This window comes from Acomys russatus, chromosome 1 (genome assembly GCF_903995435.1).
Source record: "Acomys russatus chromosome 1, mAcoRus1.1, whole genome shotgun sequence".
Classification (NCBI taxonomy): domain Eukaryota; kingdom Metazoa; phylum Chordata; class Mammalia; order Rodentia; family Muridae; genus Acomys; species Acomys russatus.
The window spans coordinates 100802798-100827832 of record NC_067137.1 but is presented as its reverse complement, the minus strand read 5'-3'; the positions used below and the strand labels follow the sequence as shown (position 1 = coordinate 100827832).

The following is a 25035-nucleotide window of genomic DNA, read 5'->3' as shown; positions in this document are numbered from 1 at the left end:
AGTGTTTCTCAGCCATTCGATATTCCTCTGTTGAAAACTCTGTTTAATTCTGAGACCCATTTCTCAATTGGTTTGTTTGGTTTTGTGGTGTTTAATTTCTTGAGTTCTTTATATATTTTGGACATCAGCCCTTTGTCAGATGAAGGGTTGGTGAAGATCTTTCCCAGTCTATAGTCTGTCGCTTTGTTCTGTTGACAGCGTCCCCTACCTTACAGAAGCTTCTCAGCCTCAAGCGGTCCCATTTATTAATTGTTGACCTTAATGCCTAGGGTCTTGGAGTTCAGTTCAGTAAATCGTCTCCTGTGTCTTTGTGTTCCAGGCTCTTCCCCACTTTTTCTTCTAACCGATTTAGTGTCTCTGGTTTTAAAAATATGGAACGCTTCACGAATTTGCGTGTCATCCTTGTGCAGGGGCCATGCTACTCTTCTCTCTATCATTCCAGTTTTAGTATATGTGCTGCCGAATCCTGTTTCTAAAGCCTCACAGCCAGGTGCACTGACTTTGTCCAATTCCTCTCTCTGCTGTATGGCATTTTGGAACATGGACAGCTATTATTGACATCTCAGACTATTTAAATTACTTAATAGTTGGTAAGAGGATTGGACATTATCAGAGGACCCATGACAAAAGTCATGTAGCCTCAAAGCCAGTGGCTCCACAGCAGAAGTCATGTAGCCTCTGCAGGCACTGCCCGGCACCGGCGAATCCTGGTTGAAGTCATGTAACAGGATGTTCTTAGTCCCTGAAAAAAGACCACGCTGGAAAGATCTGGGTCAGTCAGCTACTAATGTGACCACCATATAAGGCCTAATGTGCCTGCACTATTACTCACGCGACAGGCCATCCTGCCTCAGACTATCTTCTTTTACCCCCATGTAACTGCTACTGAGCCCAGCCAATCAAATTAGAGCATAGCCCACCCTCTTAGAAGTCCCCTAGTGCCCTATAAAATGCCTGCACACCTTTGTCTGAGGTCCCGGCTATTTTGTATGGATAGTGGACCCCTACATGCTAGCTATTTCTGCAGAATAAGCATTCTTTGCTTTTGCATACTATTTGAGTCTGGGGTCTTCTCTCAGCGAGGGGTATTGCTACCTGTGCTCATCAAACCTTCCAGGACAGAATCAGCAGTATTTGGCAATCTGAATCACCGGCAGTTTCTGTAACTGTGAAAGGACCCTGCTTCAAAAGTCAGGAGCCCATGGTAAGACCCAGGATTTAAGCATAAGACCCCAGAGCCACCGTCTGGTTCCTAGTTTAATGAGCCATATCACAGCCACATGTTCGGGGAAACACAAGACATGGAATGGGAAATCTGAGAGAAAGGCAGTTTGGGTATCTATTCAGGAGAGAATATTTGAGTATGTTATTGAATCAACATTCAACTAGCAAGGAACACAACACATTAACTTCCTATTTGTACAGCAACAAGGAAACCAAATCATCACCGGGAAAATTGCTTCTCTGCTCTTTTTTCCCCCCTCTGAGGTCAGATAGAACAATTTTCAACAGGCCGTATTGGTTCTAAAATGTCAGTCTTCCTTTTGTGACCTCAAGTTTATGTTCACTCCACGAAGATCTCTTGAATAAGACTTGAGCCTGGTAAGATAGCTTTGGGTGGGCCTTTTAAAGAAAGGAAAGCTCACATCACAGTTTCACGGTCTCCCTCGGGCAGCTGCACTTGATGGCTGTTCTCAGTCCTCAGGGATTTGCCAATGCCTTTCATTCCGAACTAAAAGAGGTCACAGGAGGCACGCCACCGCTTTCCTGAGGCAGACCAGTGGAGAGGGGATGAAAGCAAGCGGCTGTGGCTCCAGTGGTGAGGTAAGCCCTACAGATCACTTGAGAAGGAGCCTGGCAAGAAGAGGCGCCTTACAGCAGCAGCTGGCCTTTGGAGTCTGACATCAAGACTCTTCTCTCCACAATGCTGAGGAAAGGAAAACAGCACAACAGCCTTTGTGTTTTCCAAAAACAGCTACCAGCAAGCATAGATAAAGGAAAGGCACTCCTGTGAGGCTCATGAGTCCTCGTGGGGCTTCTCTGGAGCCATCCCTTGTGGTTGTCCCTGGGAGCTAAAGGATTCCCATAAGACCTCGATGTGAGGACAAAGTGGTGGGCGATGTGAGGGTACACTCCGGACGCCCTGCCGCCGCCATGTCACATATGCTCCAAAATCACTCCTATTCCTACTCCTACTCCGAGCAGTTTTTGAATTAAGGCGACCCTGGAAGTCCCACTGGCTGCTTGTTCTTGTTGTCTTTTAAGGAAAAATAATAATAATAATAATAAAGGGCTGAAGTCTTCTTTTAAAGAAAACAGCGTGTTCCCTTCATCTTCAAAGTCGAACAGCCTCAAATCTGCACACTTTCTGACGTCCACCTGGCACACTGCTCAGGACACGTGAGATTTGCTTGGCTATGACCTATATGTTTAAAGGTCCCAATGGCTAGGTTTGTTAGATCTCCTAATATAATCCTTATAAATTGGAGTCTAAAATAAAATTAGGTAAATAAATGAGGAAGTGACTAGATTCCCAAAGCAGACAGAGTGGTTTACATAGTGCTGCCTGGTCCTCATAGATCTTGGTTTGGTCTGTGCATTGAAATGCCTTCCTTAAAAAAAAAATCCTACAAACCACACATAACCTTGAAATCGGAGCCAGTGTTTCTTGGGGTTCAAACCCATGAAACGCTCTTCCACATGGCAGCTTCACCCACAGACACACCTAGGAAGTCCTTGTTTACCTCCTCCTGGCTATGGATTTTGACCTAGCCCCTGAAGGAGTGCAGCTAACAGTTGCAACAAACTAGCCGCAGTTGCTGGATGAGCAACAGAGCATCCAGAGGTTCCAAAATCAGTTTTGGACTTTTTTTTTTTTTTTTTTTACTTCCTTTCTGTAAGCCAAGTGTATTGGTCACTTTTCTTAAGGTTGTAACAAAAAACAAAAACAAAAACAAAACAACAACAACAAAAAACCAACCAGGCAAGAACAATTTAAGGAAGAAAGGGCTGGCTTACTTTGCCTTACAGTTCAAAGGGTGCCCTCTATCAAGGCAGGGAAAGCCTGCAAGTAGGAGCAGAGGTCAGCCTAATGGGAACAGGAAACAGAATTAAGGTTGTATAGACAACCTTAAGGCTTGTTTCAATGGCTCCCTTCCTCTAGTGATGCCCTAGCTCCTGAAAGTATCATCTTCCCAAACAGTATGACTATCCCAGAGCCAAGTTCAAACACATGAGCCTGTTGGAGGCATTATACATTCACCAGAAGAGAGACTGACCATCACTCCCTGCACCTCCACCGTCTAACTCACTCTTCACTAACCCTGTGGGGACACTCACCTCCAACTCCTTGCCCCATGGGCATACCTAGCATCCATTCTTTCCTGTCTTACTTAAAGAAGTAACCTGGAGCTGAGTGCAGTGGCGCACACACCTGTTATCCCAGCACTTAGCGGGCAGAGGCAGGTGGATCTCTATGAGTTGAAAATTAGCCTGGTCTACAAAGCAAGTCCAGGACAGCCAAGGCTATATCAAGAAACCGTGTCTCAAAAATAAAGAAAAAAGCCGGGCGTGGTGGCGCACGCCTTTAATCCCAGCACTCGGGAGGCAGAGGCAGGCGGATCGCTGTGAGTTCGAGGCCAGCCTGGTCTACAAAGTGAGTCCAGGATGGCCAAGGCTACACAGAGAAACCCTGTCTCGAAAAACCAAAAAAAGAAAAAAAGAAAAACCAAAAAATAAAGAAAAAAATTAAAACATTTTTTAAAAAAAATAATTGATCTGGAATCTGGGAAGTAGGGGCACACCCCTTTAGTACCCACATAATCTGAAGGCAGAGGCAGGTAGATCTCTGAGTTCAAGATTAGCATGGTCTACAGAGTGAGATCCAGGATAGCCTCTCAGAGAAAGAAAGAGAATTAATCCTTGTCTAGGATTTTTATTGCTGTGACCTAAATTTAATTTTTTTTTAAAGACCAAAAAGCAAGTTGGGAAGGAAAACGTTTATTGGGCTTACACTTCGGGTTCATAGTTCATCATTGAAAGAAGTCAGAACAGGAACTCAAGAAAGGCTGGAACCTGGAGATGGGAGCTGATGGTGGGGTGCTGCTTACCGGCTCACTTCCCATGACTTGCTCTGCCTGCTTCCTTATAGACCACCAGCCCAGGGATGGCACCACCCACCGCGGGCTGGGGGCTCTCCACATAGATCACTGATAGAGAAAATGCCTTACAGCTGGAGGCATTTCCTCGACTGTGGCTCTTTCCTCTCAGATGGCTCTAGCGTGTGAAGTTGAAAACAAAAGCAGCCAGTACAATCTGGAAGCCACAGTGGTGATGACCTGACCTAACTCCACCCCCTTTCATCTGTCTGCTCCTGTGCTCAACTTCTTTACCATTTTCTTGAAGAACGGGCTTCTGCTCCCATGCTTCTGTGTGAATGCATTGCTTCCTAACATACTACTGTAGGAACAGGAATGTCACGACTCCTTCGCCTACGAAGCTCTCAGGTGGCTGGACAAGCAGTTTGAGCTCGTTTGCGGTTGGATTTCATACGATCCTACCGCTGACGTACACAGACAAGTAGTACGTCCTGGCTGTGAACCACACACAGTTCCAACTACAAAGCATTTAAGGCCATTGTATAGCACTCTTGGTTTGTAAAATGACTTTTCTGTGCCCTAGTGTGTGACTGCAGAGTTGAGCAATAAAAATCTCTAGTCCCATTACCATGAAGAAATTGAAGAAATTTAAAGATTCTTAAAAGGTCATGAAGCCTGGAGAGAGAGAGAGAGAGAGAGAGAGAGAGAGAGAGAGAGAGAGAGAGAGAGAGAGAGAGAGAGAGAAAGGAAGGAAAAGGCCAAGGAAATATCAAAGAATAGAAAAAAGCATCAGGGAAGGTGTGAAGAAAGGTTCTGACAATCCTTTGTCTACTGGCCAAGCAGCCCCTGCAGGTCTCACAATGGGGCCTATGTAGAACTTTCTAGAGAGAAGAAATTCAACCAGAAGCATAGGAGAGATGTGGACAAATCTATGAAGTCATGAAGTCAGGTATTCCAAAAGAGAAAGGCAAAAGGCTCTTGGGTAGGGAAGTAGGTGGCTGCATAAGCACCTACTGTAGTCCCACCACCAGGGGGACCCCAGAAGCTGCGCTCTCTGAAGACAGTGACTTGAGTCTATGAACTGGGCCTGCTCAGCAGCTTCAAGCCCTGGATGGCAGCAACTCAGAAGATGCAGGGCCACTCAGAACTATCAAACTTAGGGAACCCTGGGTGGCAGGGTTGGTATGCCAAAAGACTTTGTGGGTTCCAAGAATTTAAGTCCAGAAGACACCGGTTCTGTCTTTCGATGTGTGATCACCTCATCCCCGAAGATGCGGCTGCAGACACTGCCACGCAGCAGTACTATGAATCTGTTGTCAGCAAGTTGGCAGGGGAAGTGGTGAGGGCATTCAGCATCGTGACTTCCACAAGCAGGCAAGCTCTCCAGGGGCCTGCAGCTTCTTCAGGCACATCATCACGTAGGCACGCTCTGGAATAGCACGGGTATACGACATTGCCAGCACCCTGGTGTTGTCACCTTCCGTGGTGGCGTTGATAGAGTAGAGAAGCTACTGTTCTTGCCAAGATTTCCTGTGGGCTTTTGGAGAGTGGTTTTATCACCCTTGCTGCTCCTGTGATCCATTTCCTGCCAGGGCCTTGGAGCATCTTCTATGCATACAACCCTAGTGAGTGACTGCCCTCCAGAACTATGGTGATCTCACCATCAGTGCAGTTGTTTGAAAAGGGCTTCTATATAGCACTGTCAAACCAGACTGGCTACACGCAGGATAATGGCAATTAATGACTTCCATGGTCAAATTCATTACTTCTGGTATATTTTAAGTGGTACTGTTCATTGAGACAGCTTTACTGAACAGTGAAGCCAAGGGCCATAGTCAAGATCAGCACAGTCTTGGCTGACCATTCTTTGACTCCAACATTGACCAGCACAGTCCTTATAAAATTTGACTCCATTGATGACAAACCGAAGGCTGTTATCCTAACACATACATCACAAAGAAACCTATCATCTGTGATCAATAATGACTCAGTCTCAATACTAAGGCCATTGTGGCCACCCTCATAAAAATGTTGTATGGCTCTTGCCTGTACCAAGTTGCTGCTCCCCTCAAATCCCTTTTTCTATATCAAGAATGGACTGTGCAAGCTATGAGCAGCATGTCTTTGGTGTCTGCCTACAGAGACCTACAGCTCCTTCCAGTCCAGCTCACCAGCCCATTAGCTATGTGCAAAGAAGAATGGGTCCTGCTATAGTCACTGTCCCCCCTCCTGCCTACCCCTGCCTCCCCTTCACTCTGCCTGCTCATTCTATCCCATAGCTCTGATCAATGGTTGGAAGATGACAACTAGAACTTTGCTAATCAGTGTGATTACAGAGCCATATGAACCAAGCAGCAGATTGAAGTCCCAGTCCCATTAAGAGACTCCCAGAGTCCCCTCTGAATCTTGACTGGCACCTTTCACTAGAACAGACAGCTTCCTGTTCCCGGGACCAGTATGACAGCTAGCTACCCCCACTATGGTAGTGTATGGTGGTCTATTCTAAATAGTTGTAAATTCTAAGTGAGATAATGGCTTCCACACATTGGTGCCCAAAGCATCAGCTAGGCCTTGTCACATATGAGTCAAAGGAGAGCTCCCACTTCCCTCAGAAACAAAGACTCCTGGAAGCCAGGGTTGCGCTGAGCTTCTTGAGCCTTCAGCTTTTCGTTGTTCTCAGGATCCAGAAGTAAGCTTTGTATGTCCACCTTCCTGGGAGAAAGCTACTCGTCCAAGGGTTAGCCCCACTGCCAACCTTCTGAGCAGGTCCTGGCCTTTCATCCTCCCCGTCTCCTCCTGTTATTCTTATTAGAATTTGTCTTGTAGCATCATACTTCAGATGTGCTCTCCCATCAATAAGGTGATGGCTAGTGCTCAGAAAAATACACAGTGACTATAAGAAAATGAGTTGTATATAGTACCTTTTAGACTGTGAGGAGGTTTTAGATTGTAAGGAGGAAGAAAGGAAGAATTAATCCAGCTTTCTTACTTCCAATGAGGCACAGCAGGTTCTGCTGCCTTCTTAACTCCTTCCTGTCAACATTCTCAGGAGTCTTCCACCATCTCATCAAACTCTATCAAGCCATTCTTTCAAAAAGAGTGAAGCTTGTGGTTTCCTCTTAATGCCAGAGATTGTAAGATACCTGTGAGGCAAAGAATTCTGGAGTTGGGACTGGAGAGAGGTTTCAGTGGTTAAGAGTACTTGCTGCTCTTTCAGGGGACCCAAGTTTGGTTCCCAGCACCCACATCACGAAGCTGACAGCCACCTGTAGCTCCAGTTCCAAGGGATCCAGCACCCTCCTCTGGCCTACATGGGTACAGCATAACATAGCATACATGTAAATGGCATTTATACAAATGCACATGCATACACATAAATAAATAGTCTTTAAAAATATGACTCTAGAGACCATACATGGTGATCCAAATTTAATGACAGCATTTGGAAGGCAGGAAGAGGCTGGTGGAGCTCTGTGACTTCAAGGCCAGCCACATCTATACAGTGAGTTCCAGGCCAGCCAGGTCTACACACACACCGTGAAACTCTGACAAGGCATATATCATCCTAGGTGATCTTAGGGCTTAAGTATGTACCTTCATTATTCCATCCTAACAAATCAAGAAAAATGTATACAGCATGCATCCCACTAACTTACTATGTCCATACACATTTGAGTTCTGTGTCCCATTCTGCATCATATAACTGTCCTGTACTGTTTGTACTGTGCCAATGTCCTTCCTTTTGCAGTTGTATTCATAGTGGGCTTTCTGGGTGGTTTTCTCCCATTAAAGAGGATGGCAGCCAATTTTTTAATCCCTGGAAGAGTTCAGGTTTCATAATCTCCTGAGGGGATAATGACTGTGCATATGTACTATGCAGACATAGTTGTGCTTGCAAAACTAAGACCTATCCCTTCAAATGAGTTACAGGTACAAGCCAAGCTGTCAGACAGAAGTAAGGTTGATGTTTTTATCTGTTTATTTTCTATCTCTTTTTTTCTTAGCAGATTCTGAACTCATGGGGAAAATGGAATTTATTATTTTGTCCAAGCCTCAACAAAGAAAGCAAATATTAAATGGATAAGATACCAAATAATTGAAATTAACTAGTAGAAAATGCTATGGGAAATGGTTGTTCATTTGAGGGTGAACATTTTTCAGTTACTTGCCGACACTGAGCTATAAACAAAATAAATTCTCTGGAAGAAGAATATAAACATTTTTCACATGACCAAAATTCATGCACTGTTTTAGGGGTCAGGGCCTTCGTGTAGCTTTTGTATTTTCACTAGTTGCAGTGTTTTTATTTGTGCTTTTTTGTTTTAATTTAAAGTTATGTTTCATTTAACAAATGATTTTTCAAATGGAATAACAAAGATGAACCAGTTCTCAACTCTGAGTCTATCCTTTGAGCGGTGTGGCTCTGACTCTAGGTGAATTATTATCCTGACTTAAGCAAAAGAGGACTAATCTTAGGCCACACTTGGTACACAGGAACCTCTAAATGTTACAAATGGGTTGTGGCCCTGTGTAGTCTTCAACCTGAACAGGCTTCACACCTAACACCACCAGAGTTTGAAAATGATTCTGTTTGTTTCTTCTCAAAGGCGTACAAACAGACAACATCCATGCTTTGATGTTCTGAACAGCTTTGGATGTCCCTGACTCCAACATTCGGTGAAACAGATGCTATGACACACCATTAATTAATTTGTCCTTGTTAAAGACCCAACATGTAATAAATTTCTCAAAATAAACTTATCACTCAGTAGTGACAAGTTTCTTTAGTTACTTTATACCCTAAATAACTCTGAAGAGTCTTAATGACTTTCATTATAGTCACAGCAGCTGTAGAATATCAAAGGGATGCTTTGCAACATTAAGCAATTTACAAATGACAAACATAACAAGAAAGAAATAAAATATATAATCTCATTACAATAGCCTAAACAAATCTAACTAAAGTGAAGATATATAAAATAACTTACAATAAAATATTTAAGGCCCAGGTCTCAGGAACAAGCCTCCAGCGCATGGCCCTACCTATCTTCCCGATGAGACCTTCTCAGCCGCAAGAGCATACAAGTTAGATGACCCACCCACCCACCCCAATCCCCTGCCTGTGGCGCCAACTGGGACATAGCCAGCAGAGGAGAGATGTTGGCTATTTCTTGAATTCCAATCTCTGGCCCATAGCTCTACTTACCTGCCTTCCAAAGAAGCCTAGCAGGCCCCCAGAAACATCCAGCCTTCAGGCCTATGGCTCTACCTGCCTACATAAGGAGGCTTTCCAGGCCCCAGAGACACTCAGCTCCAGCCTCTGGCCCACAGCTTTAACCCACCCCCTGAGGAGAGCTTCCAAGCCCCACGAACATATAGCCAACATCAGGGGCAACCAGATGGCTAAAGGCCAGCACAAGAACACATTCAACAAGAGCCAGGGAAATATAGCATCACCAGAACCCAGCTATCCTACTACAGAAAGTCCTGGATATCCTAAGACAGTTGAAATACAAGAAAATTACCTTAAGGCTGTTCTTATAAAGATAAAACCAATAACTATCTTAAAGAAATACAGGAAAATACAATCAAACAGGTGAAGGACATGACTAAAAGGGTTGAAAACCTGAAAATGGAAATAGAAACAATAAAAAAGCTCAAACTGAGGGAACTGTGGAGTTGGAAAACTTAGGGAAGAGGACAGGGACTACAGAGGTAAGCATCACCAACAGAATACAGGAAATGGAGAAGAGAATCTCAGGTATAGATACTATTGAAGAAATCCATACATCAGTCAAAGAAAATGTTAAATTTAAAAAGTTCCTGACAGAAAACATCCAAGAAATTAGGAACACTATGAAAAAAGTGAGCCCTAAGAATAATAGGAATAGAAGAAAGAGAGGATTCCAGATCCAAGGACCAGAAAATATTTTCAACAAAATTATAAAAGAAAAACTCTCTAGCCTAAAGAAAGAAATGTTTAGGCTGGGTGTGGTGGTGCATGTCTGTAATCCCAGCACTCAGGAGGCAGAGGCAGGCAGATTGCTATGAGTTCAAGGCCAGCCTGGTCTACAAAGTGATCCAGGACAGGCAAGACTATGCAGAAAAACCCTGTCTTGGGAAAAAGAAAAAATAAAAAGTAGATGCCTATGAACGGAACATCAAATAGACTGGGCCAGAACATAAAATCCTCCTTCCACATAATAATCAAAATACTAAATGTACAAAAAAATTATTAAAAGCAGTGAGAGTCAACAAACATATAAAGGCAAATCTATCAGAATTATACCTTACTGCTCAACAGAGACTCTAAAATCCAGAAAGGCCTGAGCAGATGTCTTGTAGACCATAAGAGACCACAATGTCAGCGAGGACTACTACACCCAGAAAAACTTTCAATCACCATAGATGGAGAATACAAGATATTCCACGACAGAACCAAATTTAGGCAATATCTATGCATAAATCCAGCCCTAAAGAAGATACTAGAAGAAAAACTCCAACCAAGGCTGTTAACTACACCCAAGAAAACAGAGTAAATAACTATCTCCAGTGCAGCAAAAACTAAAAGAAGAGAAGCACACACACACGCACACACACACACACACACACACACACAAATCACACACATAAGCACTACCACCAACAACACCAACATCAAAATAATAGAAACTAAAAATCATTGCTGATTAATATCTCTCAACATCAATGGACCTAATTCCCCAATAAAAAGACACAGGCTAACAGAATGGATGCATGGACAGGATCCGTCCTTCTGCTACATACAAGAAACACACCTCAACAACAAAGAGAGGTATTAACTCAGAGCAAAGAGTTGGAAGCAAGCAAATGCACACAAGAAACAAGCTGGAGTAGCCATTACAATATCTAGTAAAATGGACTTTCAACCAAAATTGATCAGAAGAGATAGGGAAGGACACTTCATACTCATCAAAGGAAAAATCTACCATAATAACATCTCAATTCTGAACATCTATGCCCCAAATACAAGGGCACCCATATTTGTAAAAGAAAATTACTAAAGTTTAAAACACAATCACACATCAAACCCACGCATTAATCGTAGAAGACTTCAAAACTTTACCTGTGGATAGGTTATCAAGACAGAAACTAAACAGAAAAATAATGAAACTAACAGATGTTGGGAATCAAAGAGACCTAACATACCTACAGAACTTTTGACCCAAACACAAAAGAATATACTTTCTTCTCAGTCCCTCCTGGAACCTTCTCTAAAATTAACATTAAAGTCAGTCACAAAGGAAGTCTCAACTGATACAAGAAAATCAAAATAACCCCCATATCTTATTAGATCACCATGGATTACAGCTGTATCTCAACAATAACAGAAACAACAGAAAGCCTACAACCTCATAAAAACTGAACAAGTCTCTATTCAATGACCACTGGGTCAGGAAAGAAATTAAAAAAGAAAAAGATTTCCTAAAATGTTGTAGTAATTATAAAAATATACCTAATAATGTTTATTATAAAATTAACTAAATAAAATAAAATAAAATTAGTCTATAATTATTATGGCAGTATTATGTAACCTGCTATGACAATAAAAACACAGATACCTGATAGACTTTAGAATAGCTTTATTTCACCTGGAGTATGGCAGATATTACCTACTAAGCTATATTTACCTTCCAAGCCCCAAAACCATGGCATCTGCTCTAATAGTTTCTTTCTGGGCTACCACCCAACCATCATTCCTTAAGTACTTGCTTATTCTGGGCTGCTTTCCTCCATCCATGCCAGCCTGGCCATGTGTTCCTCTCCATGCTAACCCATCACCTCTGCTGTGCTTCCTTCTTCCTTTGATACCTGTATGCCTCTTTTTTTCCCTAAGATCCTTCACTTTCCAAAGCCCACAAACCTTCACCAGTCCCTGCCCAGGTATAGTTTTTTTTATTCATCAAACAGGAGTAATTTCTTAGGCCAGGTTTATACAACAAGGACAGGTATATGTGAGAATACGCTCATCTGGGTAGCAACTAGATCTTGAGAGGTAGTAATTAGCATGAGAATACATATCACCAGACCAACTCCCAACACTAAAATTCAACAAAACTGGAGGTACAACATACTCAAACTTGTTGGACACAATAAAAGTAGTGCTAAGAGAAAAGTTCATAGCACTAAGTGCCTTCTTAAAGAAATTGGAGAGTTCTCATACTAGCAACTTAACAGCACAACTGGAAGCTCTATTAGAAGAAGGAGGAGGAGGAGGAGGGGGAGAAGGAGGAGGAGAAGAAGAAGAAGAAGGAGAAGAAGGAGAAGGAGACACACCTAAGAAAGGTAGATGGCAGGAAATAATCAAACTCAGGGCTGAAATCAATAAATTAGGAACAAAGAGAAAAATACAAAGAATCAATGAAACCAAGAGCTGGTTCATTGAGAAAATCAACAATATAGATAAAACCTTAGCCAAACTAACTAAAAGACAAAGAGACAATATCCACATTAACAAAATCAGAAATGAAAAGGGAGACATTACAATAGACACTGAAGAAATACAAAGAATCATTAGCACTTTATCAGAAAATTGGGAATAATTCTACCATAAGAGCTAGCCATACCATCCTGGACATATACCCAAAAGATGTTCCATTGTACAACAACAAGGACATTTTTTCAGTTATGTTCTTAAGAGCTTTATTTATAATAACCAGAAACTGGAAACAACCTAGATGTTCCTCAACCAAAGACTGGATAAAGAAAATGTGATACATTTATACAATGGAATAATCAGCTATTAAAAACAAGGGAATCATGAAATTTGCAGGCAAATGAATGGAACTAGAAAATGTCATCCTGAGTGAGGTAACCCAGATTCAGAAAGATACACATGGTATGTATGTACTCACTTATAAGATAATATCAGCCATAAAGTACAGGATAATCATGCTACAATCCACAGACACAAAAAACTAAGTAACAAGAAGAACCTAAGGGAGGATGCTTGAATCTCCCTCAGAAGGAGAAATAAAACAGGCATTGGAGAAAGGGAACTGGGTAGAGAGGGGATGGGGAGGGGAGCAGGTGTGGGATTTAGGAGTAGGGAGAGTGCAGGGGAGAAAGAATGGCCAAATAAAGCCTGGCCGTGCTTGAAATCCATACCATGGGAGAGAACCAATCTCTGACACTATTTATGTTACTCTGCTATGTTTGTAGACAGGAGTCTAGCATAACTCCTCTGAGAAGCTTCGCCCACCAACTGATGAAAACATGCAGGGACTTACAGCGGAACATTAGATAGAGCTTGGGGAGTCACATGGAACATTTGAGAAAATGATTGATTGAGCCAGAGGGGTCAAGGACTCTTCAAGAAGACCTACAGAGTCAACTAACCTGGGTACATGGGGGCTCACAGAGACTGAACCACCAACTAAAGAAAATACATGGACTGTTTCTAGGCCCCCTGCACATATGTAGCCAATGCCCAGCTTGGCCTTCATGTGGGTTCCCCAGGAAATGGAGTGGGACCTTCTCTGTTGCCTGCCTTTGTATCCTTTTCCTCTAACTGAGCTGCATTGTCCAGAAATTTTAGGAAACCAGGCAGTGGTGGCACACACCTTTAACCCCAGTACTTGAAGACAGAGGCAGGTGGATCTCTTTGAGTTTGAGGCTAATCTAGTCTACAGAATAAGTTCCAAGACAGACAAGGCTACATAGAGAAACCCTGTGTTGAAAAACCAAAAAAAAAAAAGAAAGAAATAGAAAATATTGAAAAAGATATCAAAATATGGAAAGAGAGCCCTTGTTCATGGATTGATAGAATTAATACTGTGAAAATAGTAGTTCTATTAGTAGCAATTTACAGACTCATTGCAATCACCATCAAACACTGAAAGAATTATTTTAAATCTTACATTTCATTTGAAACACCACACACACACACACACACACACACACACACACACACACCAGAATAACAAAACCAATCCTGTATAATAAAAGAGTGGCTGGCCTCTCTCTCTTTCTCTCTCTTCCTGTGGCTCAAGATGTAACCCTCTCAACTGCTGCTCCATTGCCAAGCCTGTCTGCTCCCCATCATGGTGATAACGGACTAAACCTCTGAAACTGTAAGCAAGTTCCCAATTAAATTGTCTCTTTTATAAGAACTGTCTTGGTTATGGTGTCTCTTCATAGCAACAGAACAGTGACTAAGACAGTCACCTTAGGGGTGGGGTCACGAGTCTGAGGGGTTCGAAAGATGAGGTCCTCAACGCAAACTGGGGAGGGTGATTGTGTCCCAGAGCTACACAGAAATGTTCACATCCGATAGTGGCCTGATTGGGAGGAAATACTTAGCACAATGTATTAGAAATACCCAAGCGAGATTATCTAAGATGGTGTCGATCGCACACTGTGTCTAATCTGTGGAATAGCAGTGACTGCACAGCCACCAATGGACCATACTAAGAGCTCCAAAACACAGTGCTGATGTTTCCCAGAAAGAAAGAAATCCTATCATGTGGATTGTCCATGCCCTCCCACTGCAGGACTATGGGACCGTGTTTAGGTGATCTCCCAGGGACTTGAGGACACTGCCATCTGCCTCCGCCACCATTTTTCCGGTTGTGGCCCAGCACAGTGAGGGCCAAGGAGATGGCATTGAAGGAGGGGGTGCTGTTCGAGTAGAGCCCCAAATGAGGACTGCGCTGCCCACACCACAGGCCTCACAGACCTCCTCTCATAGGCCAGTGCCATCCTCAGTGCCAAAAGCTGGATCCTGAAGAGGTGCATACTAGGGGCAGCACCAAGTTGGGGGCCCATGGCGGAGGGAGCACGCGATGGAACAAGAGACTCTAGAGGCGCAAATCAACAGAGCCACATATTCCCCAGGACAAGAAGCTGAGCTGGGCAACATCAATGGTTTCTGTGAACTACTCACTTGCCACCTGCTTGATGGCCCACAAGATCCAGTACCCACAGGAGTAGGAAGCCATCCAGGCCTTGATGGCCAGCAACAATCAGGTGAATTGAACGGGAGCAGGAGAGCTGGCCCTAAGGACACAAGAACAGGAGAGCTGGCCTTAGGAAGCGGGAGCAGATGAGCCTGGGGACATGGGATCCTGAGAGCTGGCCCTGCCTTGAGGACACAGGAGCTAGAAAGCTGTCCCTGCCCCGAGGACACGGAAGTGGGAGAACTGGCCCCACCCCGAGGACATGGAAGCAGAAAAGTAGGCCCTGACCTGAGGACACAGGAGCCAGAGAGCGGGCCCTACCCTGAGGACACAGAAGCAGGTGAGGTAGCCCTGCTCTGATGACATGGGAGCACAAGAACCTAGCCGGCCCTGCCATGATAACAGCTGGACCTGCCACAATGACATGGGAGCAGGAGAGCGGGCCCTGCCCTGAGGATACTAGAGCGGGTGAGCCAGCCCTGCCCTGATGACATGGAAGCAGGAGAGTGGGCCCTGCCCTGAGGATACTAGAGCAGGTGAGCCAGCCCTGCCTGCCCTGAGGATACAGGAGTAGGAGAGCTGGCCTTGCCATGATGATATGGGAGCAAGACAGCAGGCTCTGCCCTAAGGACAAGGAAGTGGGCCCTGATCCAGGGCTCTGAGTGGACCTCACCCCAGCATCTACCCCATGTATGACCTGCTGGAACACATGAAGGGGCCAGACCTACAGATTCAAAGATTAATAATCTTCTTGACACACAGCAACAACGGGATATCCAACATCAGTCCCAGTGAGGATCCGGTAACGATAGTGTAAGCCTCCAACCAGACCGTGACTCGTAGCAATGAACACTTGAAAGTAAACATATGTGGAAAAAAGGCTATACTCCATGATACACTACAGCTTCTGTGACAAGATTTTTTTGTTTGTTTGTTTTATTTTACTAGGGGTAGGAAAGAGATTTTGGTGCATGACGTGTAAATCATAGACATTCAATAAAAAATTTTTTTAAATGGCTGAATGTATGATCACTTCTCATTTAAAGTTATACCAGGCAACTATAGTAATAAAAACTGCATGACACTGACATAAAAACAGACACTTTAATCAATGGAATAGAATTGGAGAACCAAAAGCCAGGCACAGTTGTGCATGCTATAAGCCCAACACTCAAAAGGGCAGAAGCAGGTGTATCTCTATGCGTTCAAAGCCAGCCTGGTCTACAAAGTGAGTCCAAGACAGCTAAGACTACACAGAGAAACATCATCTCAACAAACAAAAAGAATTGGGACAACTATTCCTAAAACAATCTCAATTTTTACTAAGAGACCAACAATACACCTTTAAAAGGACAGAAGTTTTAACAAATGGTGCTGACCAAACTAGATAGCTAAGTGTAAAAGAATGAAAATAAATCCTTACCTCTCTCTACGCATAAATCTAAACTCCAAATAGATCAACATCCCTGACATAGCCCTGATACCCTGAATCTGATAGAGTACAAATACGCTTGAACTCACTGGTACAGTAAAGGACTTTCTGAATTGGACCCTGATAATATAGGCATTGATATCAACAACTGAAAAATGGGACTATGTGAGATTGAAAAAGTTCTATACAACAAAGAAAACCATCATCCAAGTAAAGAAGCAGCCTACAGAATGGGAAAAAATGTTTAGCATATATGTATCTGACAGAGGGTTAGCATCTAGAATATATAAAGAACTCAAAATCTCAACATGAAGAAAATAAAGAACCCAATTAAAATGTATGATATATATACATATATCTATATCTATAGTATCTATAAATGAAAGACAGATACATGGTGTTGCCTTATAATAGGAAAAACAATGTCCCTGCCAGATACCATAGACTAATAAGTCCAATGCCAGGAATCAGTTACTTCTTCTAGAATTATTGAACAATGAGGTTCCATAAATCTCATCCCCTCCAAATATTACACGCTATTTATTGCAAAGTCTTTTGGTTATCCTCCATAAACTTACCAGTAAGACAATATTGCTGAAGACATAGCATACTTGAATGAGAGAACAAGGAGAAATCAAGCAGGTACTCACTTGGAAACTTCATTTCTTCAGGGTAATTTTTATAGTGTTGGAAAGAACTATACATGCTATCAGAGTGAGTGGGGGAAGAGTACACGACTGTAAACCCTTCAGACTATAGTAACTACTGGCTTGACAACATATGCCCACTGGGGCAACTGTGACACAAAAGTTGTGGGAGTAATCAATCACTTTCTGATTAGATTTATGTCCTACTGTACAAGTTGGAATTCATACCTGTCACCACTATTGGGACCAGAAACCTGTGACTAGATAGGTATTGGCCCTATGAGAGATCTTACTGCTTTTATTCTGCAGATAGGCATGGTATTCAACTGACTCTTAATGACTTCCAGCTATACCCACTTATACCTCATCTGAAGCTTCTTTTTGAAGTTCATGGGAATTAACACAGACACCTACGACTTGTCAAGATTCAAAGAATAAGAGAGTGAAGAATATCATTGGAAACCTGGACATTTATAACAGACTCCTCTTTCCATACTCAGGGATAACTGTGGAAGAGGAGGCAGGAAAATTACAGAAGTCAGAAGTAGTGGATGATTAAAAAAAAAAAATAGTAGTTTCCAGAGCCAGTAGGGCAGTTGCACATATGTATTTAGAGTAATTTAGACAGCATGTTCAAAACCTATGCAAGCTCTATCTAGACAAAATCTTAGCATGGAGAGGTAGGCACAAAGTCCCAGCCCTGTCTATGAAGCCACGGCAATTAATAGCTGTTGGGAGCGAGTCAGTTTTCTTTCAGGGCATGGCTCCTGGTGAATTAGTCATGCTCCAGTGGAAAGCCACATGTCCAAGAGAATATGGGCAGGACCAACTGTACTTAGTGGGAGAAAAGTAAACAACTGAGGACACAAATGTGGGTGGGTAGAGAAGGTAGTGGAACGGGAAGAAGTGAAAGAAGAAAGTGAGTATGATTAAAATAATCACATTAAATTCTCTAAGAACTAATGGAAAATGAAAAAAAATAAGTGGAGAGCAGTTGAGAGTATGTCCTAACTCAACCACTAGCCTCAAACACACCTACACACAGATACACATATACATGAAAGCTGGCTATCTTAGAATGCTAACAGTAAGTATAGAAGAAATGGTGGAATTAGAAATTCATCAACAATCATGAGTGTACAAGATAGAATAAAAGAAAGAATGCTTACAAAGTCTGATGGTACCCACTACATGACACATATTCACTAAAAAAATGGTAAATTTAAATATGTACTAGTCATTTTTTATTGATCAAATACCTGAGAAAGACAATTTAAAAAAAAAAAAAGAATTAAATAGTTAGCTTCAGCAAAGCATGGTGGTGCACACTGTAATACCAGCACTTAGGGAGGCAGAGGCAGGTGGATCTCTGTGAGTCCAAGGCCAGCCTAGTCTACAAAGTGAGTCCAGGACACACAAGGTTACACAGAGAATCCCTGTCTGGAGAGGTGTGTGTGTTTGTGTGTGTGTGTGTGTGTGTGTGTGTGTGTGTGTGTGTGTGTGTGTGTACATATACATATTCTCACTGTGTTGGTATGAATGAAAATGACTTCCATAGGCTCGTATATCTGAATACTTGATCCCCAGTTAGTAGAACTGTTTAGGAAGGATTAGGAATTATGGCCTTGGTGGAAAGCTTTTGGCTCAGCTGGGCTTTGAGATTTTTTAAAGATTTATGCCATTCTCAGCTATCAGCTGTTCCGGCCTCCATGCCTTTGCTCTGCTATCATGGACTCTAACCCTCTGAAACCATAAGCCCCAGTTAAATACTTGGTTAAAAACTAATTAATTTTTGTTTAAAACATTTTATATAGCACATCTTGACCATATTCTTTCACCTCCACCGACTTCTCCTGGATCCCCTTCCCTCTCCACCTACCTCTTCATGTGTTCTCTCTCTCTCTCTCTCTCTCTCTCTCTCTCTCTCTCTCTCTCTCTCTCTCTCTCTGCCCCCCTCTTTCAAAACAAACTGAATAAGACTAAAGACAAACAAAAATCAATAAGACAAAAACAAAACACTCAAACAATGTGTAGTTTGTTCTGTGTTGAGCAACTACTCCTGGGTATGGAGGCCTGTCCCAGAGGTGGCTGATATGATAAAATTGATTTCCCTTTCTTATCAGGTATCAATTGCAAATAGCTTCTTGACTAGGAGTGAGGCTTTGCATCTTCCTCCCTGTCTCAGTGCTGAGGTCTTTGTCTGGCTTAAACCTGTTCTGGTCTGAGACTCTGCATGCTGTTACAGTCTCCATGAGTTTATAGGTATACCAGCCCTGTTGTTTCAGAAGACACTATTTCCTTGAGTCATCCACCACCTCTGGCCCTTGCAATCCTCTACTGCCTTTCCACATAAGTTGCTGAGCGTTGAGGGAAGAGGTTTGATGAAGACATCCCATGTAGGCCTGAGTTCTTCAAAGTTTCTCAACCTCAGTACATTGCTCACTTGTGGTTCTCTGTGTTAGTTAGCATCTTCTGCAAGTAGAAGCATTTCTGATGAGGGTTAAGGGAGGCATTGGTCTACAGGTATAACAATAAGTCATCAGGAGTCATTTTATTGCTGTGACCATTCTGCAGAACATTAGTGAAAGGTTTTCCCCCAGGGCCTATGTAGCCTCAGATTCCTGGCTATGTTAGCACTGTCAGGTATGGGTTCTATCTCATGGAGTGGCCTTACATCCAATTAAAAAAAAAAGAGAATAGCGTAGCATAACATTTGTGCCACTATTGTACCAGTTATCTTACAAGCAGGGGGCTTGTGTAGATTGCAGGTTTTATAGGTGGGTGATAGTGATTTACTTTTCTCTTCAGGTAGCATCAGGGTACCTTCCAGCACCATGAACACTATTCAATAGGGATGAACCTTCTGGTTGGGCATCAGCTAGATTTCTCCATGTTTGATGATATAAGTAAGTGGTGTTTTCATCCATAAGACCTTACCACATAAAAGTCTTAGTAATAACCTGTAATATTTGGGAAGGACCTATGGGAACCAGTTCTTTTAGCCAACAACTCAACAAGATGTAACCTATCCCTTCACTGAAGACTTTATTTGGTGGCATAAGCTATCTAGTTGGAGCATTGTTAAACAGTTTGCTTTAGAAGTTAGCTTGGTCATGTGTAGGCTTTGAACTTTTTCAAACCTACTGTATTTGGGGTTCTTTAATGCTTATACCTCCCTTCCAACCCACTGACCCTAGATTGGAGAGAAGAGATGTTAATGGGAGCAGAAGTAGACCTTTTTAGAATCAGTTCCTTGGAGCAAAACCACTTTTCATCATCATCAGGATTTCATCAGACCTGTCAAACAGCAAACCAGCAATTCAGCAAAGCTGTCTGCAACCGCAGCAGTTAGAATCCAGAGCAGCAGCTGGAACCCGGAACCTTGAAGTATTCTCCGGAGCATTTCTCTCTAGGAGCATCTCAAAATGGAGTGAACAGCCAAACAATAGGAAATGACATCAAAACCAAAAGGCCAAGCCTCTTGGTTTGGTTATATATATTCTCAGAGTCTGAACTAGGATGTTTATCAGTTGGCAAAGACCACGCCCCCACAAGAGGCAGCTCCTCTTCCAGTGAACAAATATCACATGTTCTCTCACAAGTCAGTTTGCAGCCGACAAATATCTCACATCCTCACACAAGTCTGTTTCACATCCCACATTTGGGATCAAAACAAAAACATGTTTATATCCACTAGAGTCATGCATCTTATCACACCAATAGAAAAATAACTAATACACTCATGGCTCCAGAATTTCAGCCTATGATGGTTTGGCTCCATCACTTGGGTCTGGGGTAAAGTTGAACAACAAGATCATGTAGAATGGGAGACTATCCAACTCATGCTCCACAGGTACCAGATAAAGAGGAAGGGGACCAATGGTAGAACATAAAATTCAAAGCCACACCTCCAGCACCCTGTTTCCTCTAGCCAGACCCTATCTCCTGAAGCTTGTGCCACCAACTAGGGACCAATCATCCAACATATGAGCCTATGGAGGACATTTCCTGTTAAAAACATAGCACAGTTGAAATACCTCCCTTAACCAGTTGGTCAAAGTCACCTTTGCCAAGACTAAAACTCACTGGCAGCATTTTCCTGCCATTTTTGTGCACTAAAAAGAATTCAGCATCACTTTCATGCTGTTCTTACCCAGCATATAGAGCCTAAGTCTAGTGATATAAGGAAATCAGAGCATATTTTACAAAGTAACTGGTTGTGCACTTCAGTAGAGGGTACTACAGCAAGAAGCATGGGGACATCCTGTGTTGAGGTGGAAATCCTGTTTCCAACCTGAAGAAAGCTAGTCCAAAGCTGGAAGGTGAACTATAACATGCCTAAGGATAACATATCAGTCACAGTCATAGGAGAGGGGAGAAGGGGAGAAATGGGAGGGAGGGAAGAATGGGAGGAAACAGGGGAAGGGCTAACAATCAAGATGTAATATGAATAAATTAATAAAAAAAAGAAAAGGGAGAAATAGATGTCCCCTGAATGAGATTCTGGTGTGCCTATATACCCTGGAAGCACCCACAGACTGTCTGGGGATGCACAGACTGTCACTGCAGAGCCTGCCAACTCTGAATTCCAGCTCAAAAAGCTTCTCCCTTTTTCCATTTTCTTTCTCCTGGCTCCTTCTGCAATCCTAAGTCTGCTGGCCCCTAAACCCAAGATGCTCTTGTTCTACTCTTTCTGAAGTGCTCCCCCACTTACACACACACACACACACACACACACACACACACACACACACACACACACACACCTCCACTGCTAAGCCTGTCTGCTCTCTGATTTCTGAGTCAGAACACATCTGCTTCCTTCTCACTCTACTTTTCATCTCCCTTGGCCAGGCAGTTGCAGGTATTCCCAGCTTACCTGCCTGGTTGCTATCTCTCTATAACTCCAATAAATCACCCTTGCATTCCCATATGCATTTATAGATCATTATACCTACAAGATCAAAACCTGAAAAAAATGTACCCTGTGTATGACAGTGATGGAAGGGAAGTGGGAGGAAGAAGGAAAGAGTTTTCACATGCACATAATGTTCTAAATGCAAATTTGACTAAATAAATATATTGCCATTTCCTCCAAGGTTATCTACACTGAACTTAATGGGGACTCCAAGCTTTCTGTCTCCTCATAATATCAGCAAATCCATTCTCAGTACGTGTTAGTTTTGACCCAGTCTCTCTCTCTTAGAACTGAGAGTTAACAAACGTACACAAAGACTAAACCAAAAGATGCCTGTCCAGTTACTCCAGATATAAAAAAAACCACCGTGACTTTTCCTTTATCTGATATGATATCTAATAATGCCCAGTGAGAAAACATTCCACAAAGTAAACATTACTTCAAGATGGAGCTTGGTAAACAGCCTGAGGACCTGCCACCCTCTTGCCTTCTGTCAGCTTCAAAGTCTAGAACTGGTAAGACCATGCCTCCACAGTCTATGATCTGCACTGAGAACCTGACGGCCTTCAATTGGAATCGCAGGATATGGCATGAACATCTGAAGGTTATTTATTTGGATTACTTATGATGTACCTTCCAGATGCCGTCTCCAAGTTAGGAGAAACATGATGAGGTGGGAAGCCATTGTTCATTTAAGTTAATAGCTCAGAATGCAAACGAAGGCCATGGCATGCCCTTGAATCTGGCTACTACTTATAGGATTTACATTTTATCTATGCATGAAAAACAAACATGAGAGAGATGACTTTAATTTGCCTCCGCTACATCAAAGAAAGTCCATTGTTTTCTAAGCTCTGAGAAAATATCCTGTTTCTCTCTCCTTAATCCTTCCTTGACAGACACCAAAATAAAATTGCTAGCAACCTGTGCGCATTCCTGGCTCCAACAGATCCCTCAGCACAGGAAAGGATATAACCCTCGAAGAGGTGATGACAGCCAGTCCACTCTCAGGATAAATCTAGGAGTTGTCCCCACCATACTTAAGTGAAAAGTAAGCTGGGTTGAGGAACTGAAGCCCTCTCAGGAGGTTATCCACTCGTTTATGTAGGCGCTTCTTATTGCCCAGGCTCAGGTTCTACATTGTATGGCAGTAAAAAGCAAATGGGTTCTCTGCAACTTGGCAGTCTACCCCCAGTGACTTAAAAAACTAGCAGGGACAGACAGAATAGAGGCAGCTGAACAAATACTGGGGACTGACAAATAATAGCATTAACACTGTGTGCAAGCAGAGTAAGTACATAACCTTAGCTGGGGATGCTGGCAGGTAACCTTAAGGAGCGTCTGCTCAGACTGGATAGAGCCACTAAGAATTCACAGCCATCCCCCCCCCCCCCCCGCCCTAACTTAAACATCATGCAAGGCAACAGGCTGACCAAACAAATGTGATTTTCCCACAGACCAGACCCTACTTTGAAAATGTCAAGCTTCCCCAGAAAGTATTTTTAAAACAGGTCAGTTACTCATTGCTGGCTAATGATAAAAAGTTCTACCAACTGTAGACCTTTCCAAATCAAGGGGCTAAAGGAATTTCTGCCCCTTACAAACAATCTGCAGGAGATAGTAACATTTGTTAAATACACCACAATGTAGAAAGCGCTTTTTCCCTGAACTTGGGAACTGTATACAAGACAAGAAAAGTACATCTATCAGTCAGCAATTATCTAGTGTTAGTTGATAGCAATGCCAATACAAGGAGTCATACACTTAGCAAGTTCAAATCCATTTAAAAGGCCAGACTGAAAACATGCGTGACATATTTAGAGAAATAAAGTAATGAAGACAGGGCTAGTTGGAAAAGCCTTAGCCAAGAAGAAATGCAAGTAAAATTGGGAAGATGCCAAGCCTGAGACAAAGAACAAGTAAAGGTCATTAGGAGGAAAGTAAAGGACCCAAAAGAACAGAAGATTGTATTAATATAGAAATTTGCACGGGGGATAAAAAGAAAGAGAATCCCATCTGTGCAGCAGCTAGCCAGGGCTTCGAACTGCATGAAGCACTCAGTAGAAATAGTAAGTGAAACAAAACAAAAAGATTTACTCTTCACTAAACAGTGAATCCTTCTCCCCTCTTAGTCATCAGGTAATCACTGTTTCCTGTTTGGAGGGCAGACGTTTCTTCCCCCAAAGAGAACTCTGAACACAGATTCCTATAAGTAAAGGAAGTTCTAAATATTTTTGATTCTATTAAAATAGAGGATGATGAAAATTTCAAACAGGTTTATGAAAGGGGTGTTTAAGGACACAGCCACTGTGTGTAAGTGACTTAGGTGAGAATGAAGGGAGACTGGCACTGGTGAAAATAGCTACTAAGATTCAGGTGTATCCAGGGGAGAGAAAATGAAGGCCAATAGAGGAGTTTCTAGTGAGAAAGAAAAGGAAATGAGAAACACAATAATATAAAGTAATATCAAGTAGCAACACGACGCAAAATAAAAATAATTAAATGCACCAGGAAGCCTGCTGCTTGATAAGCTGATTTAAAGTGAAAGTAAAATGTAAAGATAATTACAAGTGTCGAAAGGACTAGAGTTGATAATAGGCAAGATAAAAGGTGGGAAAATAAACCATATTTTATTCTCTATTTCAAAACAGTAGATGTTACGATTCCCATTCTTGCAATGAAACACCATGACCAAAAGAAAGTTGGGGGGAAGGAGGGGCGTTAATTTGGCTCACACTTCCATATCACTGTTTATCACTGAAGGAAGGAAGTCTGGACAGGAATTCAAACAGGGCAGGAAGCTGGAGGCAAGAACTAATGCTGAGACCGTAGAGGAGTACTGTTTACTCACGTGCTCCTCATTGCTTGCTCAGCCTGCTTTCTTATAGAAGTCAGGACCACCAGGCCAGAGATAACACCACCCACAATGGGCCAGACTCTCCCCTATCAATGCCTAATTAAGAAAATGCCTGACAGGCCTGCCTACAAACTGATCTTATGGAGC

General features: G+C 42.6%; 1 non-coding gene across 1 annotated transcript; it reads right to left on the bottom strand.

Moving 5' to 3' along the window:
• Positions 1–365: 365 nt before the first annotated feature.
• LOC127196859 (U6 spliceosomal RNA) lies at positions 366–467 on the bottom strand. The gene has a single exon (XR_007831561.1). It is a non-coding gene; the product is annotated as a U6 spliceosomal RNA (small nuclear RNA).
• Positions 468–25035: the final 24568 nt, after the last annotated feature.